This window comes from Ammodytes marinus, assembly GCF_949987685.1.
Source record: "Ammodytes marinus genome assembly, chromosome: 1".
Lineage (NCBI taxonomy): Eukaryota > Metazoa > Chordata > Actinopteri > Uranoscopiformes > Ammodytidae > Ammodytes > Ammodytes marinus.
The window spans coordinates 20,971,465-20,983,813 of NC_137230.1; the positions used below are offsets into that span (position 1 = coordinate 20,971,465).

The following is a 12,349-nucleotide window of genomic DNA, read 5'->3' on the forward strand; positions in this document are numbered from 1 at the left end:
CTCACACAGCCAGACCACTAAACGTTACGCAGCGGCAATTTTACCACGTACACATTCAACTTATTTGTTTATCAATTCAACATTTTTCTTTTCCAGAAATCAATTGTTAAAAGAGATAAAACAAATGATTTGCCAACTGTTGTATGTGCAAAAGTTTGTGAACCCTGAGCTGCATTGCTTAAATTAAGCAGGTAAAAACAATCAGGTGGGCCAAACTGATTGATGAAATAGACCAATGTAATGAGAGATCTTTAGGGAAGAAATTGGGTGGCACAAGGTAAAACAGAGAAAAAACCACGTCAGTTTAGGCCCACCAAAGCGAACCCATACAGGTCAGACATGCTAAAAGGGGAAACAAATATCAGAGGATCTCAGGAATAGAGTTTTGATGTTGCACATTTGTCTGGGGACAGCTATAAATTCATATAAAAAAGTTTGAGCTATCATCTACAAATGAAGAGCTTAAAGAATGACTTAACATCTGCCTAGAAGTGGACTTCCTTCAAAAATATCCTCCTGGTAAAAGCCAACCCAAACATTACATCTGGAGATTTGCAGACCATTTGCCACCACCATTCTTCACTTGGGAGAAGGTTCTCTTGGTGCTAGGCAGAGTTGCGTTTACTTTTTGCCCAAACATGGTGGTTTTGGTTATCACCAAACAGTTAAATTTTGGACTTATCTGTCCACAGAATAATTCTTCAGGTATCTCCAGGTGCTCTCTGGCAAAGTTGTGACAAGCAGTTATGTTCTTTTTTGAGAGCAGAGGCTTCTTCAGCAACCCTCCCATGAAAGCCATGTTGACTGAGTTTTCTCCTTATTGTGGAACCATGCACATCTGTCCCAGATGCTGCAAGAGAGGTCTGCAAATCACTATATGGCTGTATCCCATTACAGAGACCTACCAAGGAGGCGGTCTCGCGGTCTATGAAGGCTATAGCCTATGAAGGCCGATTCGAAGGCCGAACCAGGGCCGAACGAGCGTTGTTAAACGGGACGGTCTCCGCAGGTCTCCGTTTACGAGCATTTCCGGTTTGCGTAACAAGCCGTTACCTTGCGTGACGACTCGCCGCTCCTGTGCTGCCTAGCAACCCTGATTGCTGCCAACGGAAACAGCCTTGTCAACAGAGGAAAAAAGAAAAAGAAGTTGCCTACCAGACGAAAAGAAAAAAAAGTACAAGAAAAAAAGAAAGGAAGATAAAAGTTAAGAAGATGGAGCAACACGTTGCTGTTTTGTTATTTTTTATTTTATTGTATGCCATCTCTGAAAAAAACGCAATGAATCATGGGATATGTTGGGCTGCGAAGGATACATCTAATGCAGCCTTCAAAACCGTGAAACGAAGGCTGCATTTCTCGGCCGCATATGAGGAGCCTTGCAAGGAGCCTTGCAAATGGAACAACCTTTGCGCGCCGCTATGACGCAATCGGTCTTCAAATGCAGCCTTCGTAGACCGCAACCCCTGAATCGAGATACAGCCTATGTAATGTTTGGGTTGGCTTTGAACTGAAAAATCACTTTTTTTTGTGGTGCTTGTGGATATTTTTGAAGGAAGTCCACTTCTAGGCAGATGTTCAGTCACTCTTAAAGCTCTCCATTTGTAGATGATCTGCCTCACGGTGGACCGATGGATTAATTAATTTATAGCTGTCCCCAGACAAATGTGCAGCATCACAACTCTATTCCTGAGATCCTCTGAGATTGTTTTCCCTTTTAGCATGTTTGACCTGTATGGGTTCACTTTGGTGAGCCTAAACTGACCTGGTTTGATATCTGTTTTATCTAGTGCCGCCCAATTTCTTCCCCAAAGATCTCTCACTACATTGGTCCATTTCATCCCTCAATTTGGCCCATCTGATTGTTTTTACCTGCTCAATTTAAGCAATGCAGCTCAGTGTTCACAAACTTTTGCACATACAAAAGATGTCAAATAATTTGTTTAATCTGTTTTAACAATTGATTTCCGGAAAAGAAAAATGTTGAATGGATTAACAAACATCTGTTATCTCATATAAAAAATACTGGTATTGATAAAAAATTAATTAATAATGGTTAGAATAAATAAAATTCCAAAAGGCTCAAGGGGTTCACAAACTTTCATGCAGCACTATATATATGTATGAATTACCCAGTCCAAATGCAAAACAACCACTGCACAAGATTGAGGGCCAGGAGGGCCACCTCTTCAGGCTTCTCAATCTATCCATTTAAAGGGCAAGAGAGAAACGACCACCAAACCAAACCTTGCTTCTCAGGATTCATCACCCCACGGGTGTTATTATCAGTGTTTGATTAACACAAAAAAGGATGAAAAGGCGGGATCTGCACCAGTCAGGGGAATGAAAGAAGCCTCTTGAGTGAAAAAATATCAAACAATAAAATGAATCCAGTTGCATTCACTTCTGTTCAACTGAGATCAGCAAACATAGGCCAATTTACAATTTAAATAAAAGGGAGATTAATTGACAAGGCACAAAAAAACAGTGCTTATTGAAAAATACACCAAAACCGGTGGAGAGAGCGCTTCAACAGGACTGAGTGGCAGGTTCACCAGACGCAGTGTGGAGCAGATGGAGGGTGGAGATGCTGTTATGGCTGATGTGTCACCAAAATACCAGGGTAAATGCAGCCAATTGTCTCTTGTTATGTCTCACATCGTTGAATGCCAAGTTAAAGTTACAGTAAATATCACAGAGAAGAAAATTACTAATTCATTCCACATGCCCTGTTAGCTATTTAACATTTTTGAGGTTGTTTCTCTTTGATTCGAGCACTCAGTCTTGCCCTGCTTTCTGTAACTTTAAAAGTGATTTATGTTTTTCTCAATGAACCAAAAAACTTCCCATGCTGTCCAAATCTTCCTAAAGTTATTTGAGCTATCCTCACTAAAAATGCATGTGCAGATGAAAACGAATGCAGATGTGCTGAGAACACCTTGAATGGCAGGAAAACACACTTGCTTACAAGCTAACTAAATGAATAACATGCAGGTTGCAGAATGCCTCAGAATCTTTTGAACAAATAGGACCTATATTGTAGACAATAGTGGCTAAACCTATAACATTTGCTGCACATGAAAGTTGGGGAATTCTTAACTTTATATATGAGTAGATTGACTAACACATAACCACCACACAGAAGGCTAAATAACAATTAGACGCTTATATAGACCTAAACAGAAACTGCAATAAATAGAGAAGTGAGTGATGTGGCATTTTTCTCCTCCTGCACTAAACAGCCCGAGGTGTGACTCACACTAGAATCAATACGATGCCTCCACAGCAAGTACCAGCCCTGATCTGGCCTCACCAAGCCATAAGCTCTCTTTCTTATTCATCTTTCAAAGATCCTACGGACAAATCCATGGAGAAAACTAGAGATTAATATGTATTAATATTAAAAATCGGGGAGTTAAGATTGAACCACAACCTTGTGAATGTGTTACACAGGACAACACTCGCTGCACTCTTCCTTTGTGTTAAGTGTATTCTTCATCTTGCTATATTTGATGTTTGTTGCATGCATCAACAAAGGTGAGAAGACAAGCACAGTCCACTATGAGCTATTTGGACAGCAACAGTGATTGATGTTTCATGATACCGGCCATACAAACCAAGGCAGGCGTTTGTTCGAAACAACAGAATAAATCGAACAGGGGAACAAGGTAACAACTTTGTATGATGTATAGCAGCATAGTCTGGCATGACCACTTCCGCCAGCGTCTATTCGCTTGCGTCGAAAAGCTACGCTGCCCTGACACAGCCCCCTCCTTTTCCGGTTGCTGGCTTTCCCCTATTGTGATCCCCCTCAAATTCGGAAACAATTCGCTCACAGTCAACCCGTGTGCTTATGTGCAGCGCTCTCTCTCACACACACACACACAGGGTGTGGGAAGTCACATTATTGTAGACAGAAATAAAGTGTGGCGATACTTCGGCGGTCCGGGACGCATCCTAGCTTAGCCTAGCTGTCCAACTTCATTGTACAACTACCCCCGGGCAGAAATACCCTCATAAACTCTGGAAAATGAAGCGTGGGGGTTTGAATTGAGCACCGGACCTTATAACCAGCTAGATTAAGATCCGCCGTTCCCTTTCTTTGGTGAATTAGGGACTAAGCAGCGGTGTTTTAGCGACGGGGAAAGATTCCAACGGCTTCCACTATCACCTAGCAACTTACGGCTACTTGCTGCAGTTGGTGTAGCGCTCACAACGTCAAAACCCTGTTCTGCCTGTAAACAGACGGACTACGGCTCTGACTACAGCGATAGGAGGTGGTGACATAAATTCTCGAATGCTATAAATTCTACTCGACCGCCGTATCCGTCCTCTCAACCGCAGATGATAATGTTACCAGAGATAACACTACGTGGCAAGTTAACTCCGGTTAAGTTATCCCGTGAGCTCCTCGGGGGCTAAAGTGTATGGTGTCTTGACATGCTGGTTAGAAAGCAACACACTATGTATATTCCTTTTGTCTTTAATAGTTTTTGTGTGGCGTTTGCGGGTTTAGCCATTTCTCTGACAGTCTCTGGGCGTGAAGACGTTCCATCAAAATAAGTCCCCCCCCCCGGCACTATTTTGCAGGACACCGCTGCTGCTTCCCGGGGTTAGCCCCGCCCTAGATGATTGTGATTGGTTTAAACAAATACAAACAGGCTAGCCCAGTTTCCCCCGGTTTCCCCACCCGAATAGACGGCTCTAAACAGAGTGCTTCCAGACCATACTACTTGCTGTAGTTTGGTCTGGCTTTGCGAGACTAATAGCAGCACAATAGATGATAGGATGTATTTGCTCATGTTGAACCTACAATTTGAGCCGTAAATCGACAGAAACACTGTTGGACTGTTGAGAGTGAAGTGGCAACACCACAAATCAGGAATTTGTCAAACATAGGTGCTTTGTCATAAAAGAACATAACATTTGATTTATTGTTAATTTATTTATTCAAAAGAAGTATTTGTACGATCGATTCCTTTTTCATAACAGACTGCAAACTACGCCTCGTCAGGTTTACATAAAATTATATGTTGCAGAAAAGCTTATATGCTATCTTCCTTCATGTTGCACTTGTAGCTTTTTCTTCCCTCAAAAGGTCAGCAATGTCACTTTCACTGCCAATATAGTTTGAAATATATATACAATATACAGTATATAAACATATTCTATGATTGAATTATACAGGCATATTGTGCAACTTAATGCAAGTGAGAACATATATATTTAGGAAACATTTAAGCCAGGAATCTTTACAAAGAAAACAGTTGGTAAAAATGGGTAAACCGTAGCCTGGTCCAACCAGACCATCGTTCTTAATTTCATTTGTACAGAAGGTCTGGAACTGCCCTATTGGCAAACGTTCACTCACTTGGAGGCGGGTGTCTGTTGAAGTTTAAAACTATTGGATCTGTCCAGTGCCAATCTGGATCAGCCAACCAATCGCATAACGTTTGGTCGTGTCATGAGCCGGCTTCTGACGGTGCGTTTCAGTTGTACTGGGAACTCGGAAATTTCCGACTTCACTACATATTGTAGTCTATGGATCTACCGGTACCTGGTAACGGTAACTTGCTAGAGTCTAACGTTTAGTTATTTGGATGAGAAAGGTTGTAGGTGTGCATACTTTCGCGAGCAGATGCACTGGAACACAGACACGTCGGAACTCGGAACTACCAAGTTGGAAATCTCCGAGTTCCGAGTATAAAAAAGAAAATCGTTTTTTTTGTGTGTGTTAATTTGAGGCAACTAAACTATTTAATTTCACTTAAGAATGCACACTGAATTTATATTCTGGCACTGTATTTACATTTCATGGCGAAATTCAAGCTCTAAACTGACTCATTTAGCTTCTACGGGCGCCAGTTCACGGCGCCCCAAACCCTCGTTCACTCAGAGTGGCCCTATCAATTTCTATTGCCATTCAGTTTTAACTGAGGGTTTGGGGCGCTAGGCATTGGCGCCCAGTAACTGGTTACCTGGCAACAATAACACCAACGTTCGGATCTACTAACGGTTGCTTTCGGAGTCGCGTGCAGTGTTGCCAACTTAGCGATGTTGTCGCTATATTTAGCGACTTTTCAACCCCCCTGGCGACTTTTTTTTCCAAAACAGCGACATGCGACAACTCTAGCTTTTTTTCTGGTGTTATTTGTGACTTTTTCGTCAAGGCAAGTATCACTTTTAAGTCTTCTCAACGAGCAGCGGGAGACTCCCCGGCCCCTCTCCCGTAACAGAGCACTGACAGGCGGCCCGGTCCTCGCGCAGCAGTCCCTCCCAGCTGCGGTCAGAGCAGGAGATACACACCGCGCAGCTTTCCCCCCCTCTTCTACAGTCTACGAGTAGTGCAACTCAAAATATTATGCAGTGCTTTTTTAAACTTTGAGCATGTATGATTACTGCTAGACTTACCATTATCACGTTGGTTGTTTATGCGATTGACACGTTCATAACACTAGAACCTCACCTATTGCCTATGTTGGCATCATGCCTTTAGTGTGCATATTGTATATAGTTCTCTGCAAACCTATGTTTGCATCATGCCTTTAGTGTGCATATTGTAAATAATTCTCTGCAAACCTATGTTGGTATGCTTTTAGTGTGCATATTGTATATATATAATTCTCTGCAAACCTATGGTGGTGTGACACACACAAGACATATGGTCACAATTTGTGTTTATGTATTAATTTTATCAGTGATCATAATCACTTGTTTCCCAGCACTTGCTGATGATTTATTTCAACTTTTATTATCTCTTATTCAGTCTTTGAAGGCTTGTACTTCTGGGTGTGATACCGATTAACGCCAGAGAGAGAGAGAATGTAAACTTGTGTATAATTCTGAATTGTTATTGATGTATTTGCACTTTTAATCTTGCTGAATTCTACAAGGCAAATCAATTAAGTTAAAACCTAGTTCCCCAGCCCCATTTGTCTTTGTAAGGAAATGTTCTATTTTGTCTTTATTATTTTGTCAGAATGCTTCATTTGTATGAAGGGATCCCCCCAGATCCCCCCTACATGGGTTTGGTTTGTAAAATTTCAGCCCCACCTAAAAGAAAATTCACCAGTCGCCACTGGTAGGCGGGCTGAGCCAGGCTAGGTAAACCGGGTTCTTAAGATGCCTTTTCATGGAGCCTTGCAACAGGTCGAGTTTCTCTAAATGCATTTTATATAAACTGTGGTAGCATATATTCTAATCTTGTTTTAATTCGAGTAGATCACCACGTGTGTTTTACTGTTACAGTTGTTGCTCTGGGTGGGAAACTAACTTTAAACAGCTTGTTAGCTTCTCTAAATCAATGCACTCATATCCTTCTCTCTGACCACTCAAACACAAACACACACAAAACCACAGCTAAATACAGGGTGATTATGCCATTTATGGGGTTGTTCATGTTTAATGCATTACGCGCTGTAATGTAGCTAAAGATGAGGACTTTTTCCCACTTGATTTATGTTGTCAGTGCTCAGCAAAGGTCAGAATCAAAAAACAAAACTGGGAATCTTGAATAAAACATGTGTATACACACTCTTTTTGTCGGATTTGAAGAGCAATGTCATTGTTCTATTTTAGGGATCTCAATCAATTATGAAACAGATGCCACGTGCACAACAAGACGACTACGCACAGCCGTGGCTATTTGTAGAACCGTGATTATCATCAATTTATCACATCTATTTGTAAACCATCCAGCAATGGGATCTCACTCATTATTGTTAAACGTCAGAAAAAGTTAGCAATTATTTATAGATCTCAAACTGAAAAAGACTTTACAAAGAGCCTCACATTAACCCTCTGGACCCGGAGCCCGCAGTACTGCGTTCTATGGCGTTCTGTCGGTGATTTCGTTATGTTTTAATACATTATTTAACATTATTAAATCGCAGCAATGTGGTTTAAATATCACCGGAAAGCTGAGATTCTCCCGTTTCCGGGACATATTCTCGCGTGATTCTACGTGACTCACAGCCAGAGATATGTTGCTGAGAGGCGCGAAAATGTATCAACCCTTTCCCTTGCGCTACTGGCTGAGCCGCTTGTCAATCAACATTTTGCGAAAACGTCATCGGCCCTTTCCCTTGCGTGATTGGTAGAGCTGCTTGCTGTCATATTTTGTGAAAAACCATCCAATCAACTTAGTGTAATCACTAAGGACCTCCCACTAAGGTCAAACATACACAATCACTGAACAAAGGACTCTCCTATCATGCTCCTAATTTCGATTTCACCATGGCGCGGATGTTCGACAGCTGAGAGATTCAGAGGAAGACGCCAATTCCGACATTGAGGGCTTTGACGAAGAGGAATATGAAGATGACATGGATCCATTTGAAGACGGGTAAGAGCATTTATTTGACAAAACGTCTGTTTTTGTAATGGAAGCTAAGTGTGAACATGTAAACTAGCTTGAATGTTGCGTCCGTGACATGACCGATTTTTTTTTTGGAACTGACGTGACAGAGCTGTATACTCTTGTCGCCAGCCTTCTGTTGTTTGAAAACAAGTAATAGTTTGAAAACAAGTAAAAGTAAGCAATCTTCCCCGTGTGTCTCAATTTTGTTTGCTAGCTGTCTCGCATAAATGGACACCCGGGGTGTGTGTGTGTGTGTGTGTGTGTGTGTGTGTGTGTCAATATTTTGACACACACACACAGCGCTGTCTGTTGTGGGACATGGAAAGCCGTCATTTAGTCTGGCTGAGGGGAGGAGACAGAAGTTACGAGAGAGAGAGAGAGAGAGAGAAACAAACAAACTGTAGTAGGCTATACAGCTGTTTATAAACGGGTATAATTTATTTTAGAAATTGCAAATGAAGCTCTGTGTGTAAATGTAAGATAGCTTGAATTTTGCATTCTTGACATTACAGGGACTGATTTCTCTATTGATAGCACTACTTTTGTTTACTTTTGTTTGAAAATAATAGTAATAGATGTGTATTCTGTGTAAAAGTATTTCCCTTTACAATTTACAAATAGTACAGCATGGAAATGTTTTTGCATCGACTTTTATTACACTGTTGTTTGCAAATACAAGTTGTGAAGTTTGAATATTTTTGTTATGAGATAATGAGACTGATTTCTGTGAATCTGTGGCAGCACCAGGTCCAGGAGAAGAGGAGAACCACCCGCAAAGAGGTCCCGTGTCCTAACTCCACCAGCACCCCCTACGCAGCAGCGGGCTTGGAAGACTGAGGAAGACCAGGACACCGCTCCTCCTGTCTCCAGGTTTCAACCTGCACGCACCCCTGGCCCACAGCTAGGCACGCACTTCTACACACCAATTGAGCTCTTCAAATTGTTTTTCACTGCACACACTGTACACACACTCTGTAGCAACACAAATAAACAGGCTGCCAAAAAAATTGCCATGGGTAAAAAGTTTAAATGGACTGATTTGACAGTTGAGGAGTTTTACAAGTACATTGGACTCCTCTTTTACATGGCCCTGGTTAGACTACACCACATTGCTGATTACTGGAGGCAGAACCACAGTTTAACCTGTCCATTTGCCGCAACAGTCATGAGTAGGGACAGATTTGGTGTCATCTCCTGGAACTTACACATAGGTGATCCAGATGAAGATGTAAACAATGATAGGAAGAAGGGAACGCCACAATTCGACAAACTCTTCAGGGTCAAACCTCTCCTCAATTTGATCAAAACCGCAGCAAAGACCTATTTTCATCCATACAAAAACCTAGCTGTGGATGAAAGGATGGTTGCCTCAAAGGCTAAAACCGGAATTACTCAATACATGAAGGCCAAACCTACTAAGTGGGGTTTCAAATTGTTCATTTTGGCGGACTCAAGCAATGGCTACACCATAGATTTTAACATTTACACAGGGAAAAGTGACATCCCCTCCGGACACGGCCTCTCTTACGATGCTGTAATGTCAGTTTTTGTTTTTGTAAACCACATTTAGTCCAGTTTTTATTAGTCAACAATAAAGCATTATATATTTGATTATAGTCTTCGTCACATGACCACCATTTACGTTGCGTCTCGTCTCGTTTCTGTCACGTGATAAATGTTCGTTGACGACGATATTTTGTCATACATTTCGTTGACAAAAACAACACTAGTATCAAGTCATTATTCAGTCTCATTTTGCTTAATTCCTCATATGTGGTCAAAGTAGAGTAAGAGACTATTTGTATTTTGGCTAATTTGATTTTAGTCATGTTTTTTGCACTTCCCAACTTTTTTTGGGAAAATGACAGTGCATTATAGAAGCTAATGCTTTGTAAATGGGGATAATGCTTTCGCTCAGCAGGATAGTCTTTTTGTTTTCATGCCTGTTCACTTTTCTTGGCTCATTTGTTGTCTGTCTGTTCTCTTCCAGTTTTCCCTGGTGGAGACGAGACGGTGTGGATCATGTCCTTCCTCTGGCAGTATCTGAAGTTCTCCTGCATCCACACTATTCATATTTTATTTTAGTATTAGCATGTTAACATTAGTCAATTATTGTATTCCTTCGCTAAGCTAATGTTTTGGAGAGGCAATTTCAAGAGCCAAAACAATTTGTCCTGGTGAATAAAGGTATTATTTCACATAAGTTTCCACATTTTTCAAAAATCTGACTTCAAATTGCAGCATTTGTGTCAAAATATTTTTGTTCACATTGGTCTAGGACAAAAGTGAAACTCCCTAATGTAGAGCTGAGAGTGTTCTGAACATTTTGATATGAATCACCTGGGTATTATGTTATCTACTTGCCCTCTAAAATGGTAATTTATAAAAGCATGTAAAATCGAGAACCAAAAAACCAAAAAACGTTTGGACAAAAAGATAATTTTAGTCATGTTTTTTGCTCTTCCCAACCTTTTGATGGAAACATTCTAGTACATTTTAGAAGCTAAGGTTTTGGAGAAGCAATTTCAAGAGCCAAAATAATTTAATCAGATGAATAAAGGTATTATTTCACACAAATTTCGAAATTTTTCAAAAATCGGACTTCAAATTACAACATTTATGTCAAAATATTTTTTTTTTACATTGGACTAGGGCAAAATTTAACCTTCCTAACTGAGAGCTGAGAGTGTTCTGAACATTTTAATATGAATCAGCTGGGTATTATGTTATCTACTTGCCCTCTAAAATGGTAATTTATAAAAGCATGTAAAATCGAGAAAATGCCCTCAGGGCTCAGAGGGTTAAAGGATAACTTGAAAAAACATGACATAAAAACAAAGCACACAAAATAATTAAACTTAAAATTATAAATGTGAAAAACACCCAAACACTGCCTCTTGGTTGACATGGACATCTGCAGCGGATGTAAATCATGTCGTCCAATATCAACAGATCTCCTCGGGACAATGGGCAAGGTGTGCAATATATTCATGTCGGTTTATAGCTTATTTAGTCTAGAGCTGCAACGATTAATCGACGAATCGATTATTAATCGATTATTAAAATAATCGCCAACTATTTTGATAATCGATTAATCGTTTCGAGTCATTTTTTAATAAAAAATCTCAATTCTCTGATTTCAGCTTCTCAAATGTGAATATTTTCTGGTTTCTTTTATCCTATTATGACAGTAAACTGATATAGATATATATGTGAACTTATATCAGTGTGTTTTGGACATAAAATTACATTTGAGGAAGTCAACATGGGCTTTGGAAAATTGATCAACATTTTTCACCATTTTCTGACATTTTACGGGCCAAAACACTAATCGATTAATAATCGATTAATCGAAAAAATTAACGACAGATTAATCGATTATCAAAATAATCGTTAGTTGCAGCCCTAATTTAGTCTGTGCCATTTAGTTTTATGGCTTTCTCGACTTTATGCAACGTTATGTCAGTCTGTTTCCTTGAATCCCGTGCATACTGGATAACCAGTTGAAAAAAATAAATGTGCCACATTTACATGAATCAAAACTGGAGAGAGAACAATAACTGGAGACTAAGGAAGAGTTGTCAAGAGTTGAAGGTCTACAGATGCAAAAAGGTTTGAAATGAATAAACAAAATGCAATATGGCTCATATATGAAATTGATGTGACTCACAGACAGAACTACTTCACAACATTTATATCAGGGATTGATCATGACAGAAGTTGTCACCAGTCACAAACAAAGGGGTGAGAAGTAACACCTGTCAATCAAATCAAAAGTAGGACAAAGGGAAAAACCTGTTCTAATTTCATGAATTGTACTCGTCAATGATGATTTAGTTAGAACAGATGCTATATTAACACCATTAAATATACTTCATGAAGGGGGGGGGGGGGGGGGGGCTTGTGCGCAGTAATGGTGTAGATGTGTTTTTCGAGTGCTGCGTGCCATCTCCTTAATTTTATCTATAAAACACTGCACTTCCAATGTTTTTT

General features: G+C 40.2%; 1 protein-coding gene and 1 long non-coding RNA gene across 2 annotated transcripts in view; one reads left to right on the forward strand and one right to left on the reverse strand.

Moving 5' to 3' along the window:
• Positions 1 to 12,349, reverse strand: part of mettl15 (methyltransferase 15, mitochondrial 12S rRNA N4-cytidine) — an 88,619-nt gene that overhangs the window by 1,239 nt on the left and 75,031 nt on the right. The window lies entirely within an intron of this gene.
• LOC307248587 lies at positions 8,310 to 10,394 on the forward strand. Its single transcript, XR_013844794.1, has 3 exons — positions 8,310 to 8,341; positions 9,098 to 9,226; positions 10,347 to 10,394. It is a non-coding gene; the product is annotated as an uncharacterized lncRNA (long non-coding RNA).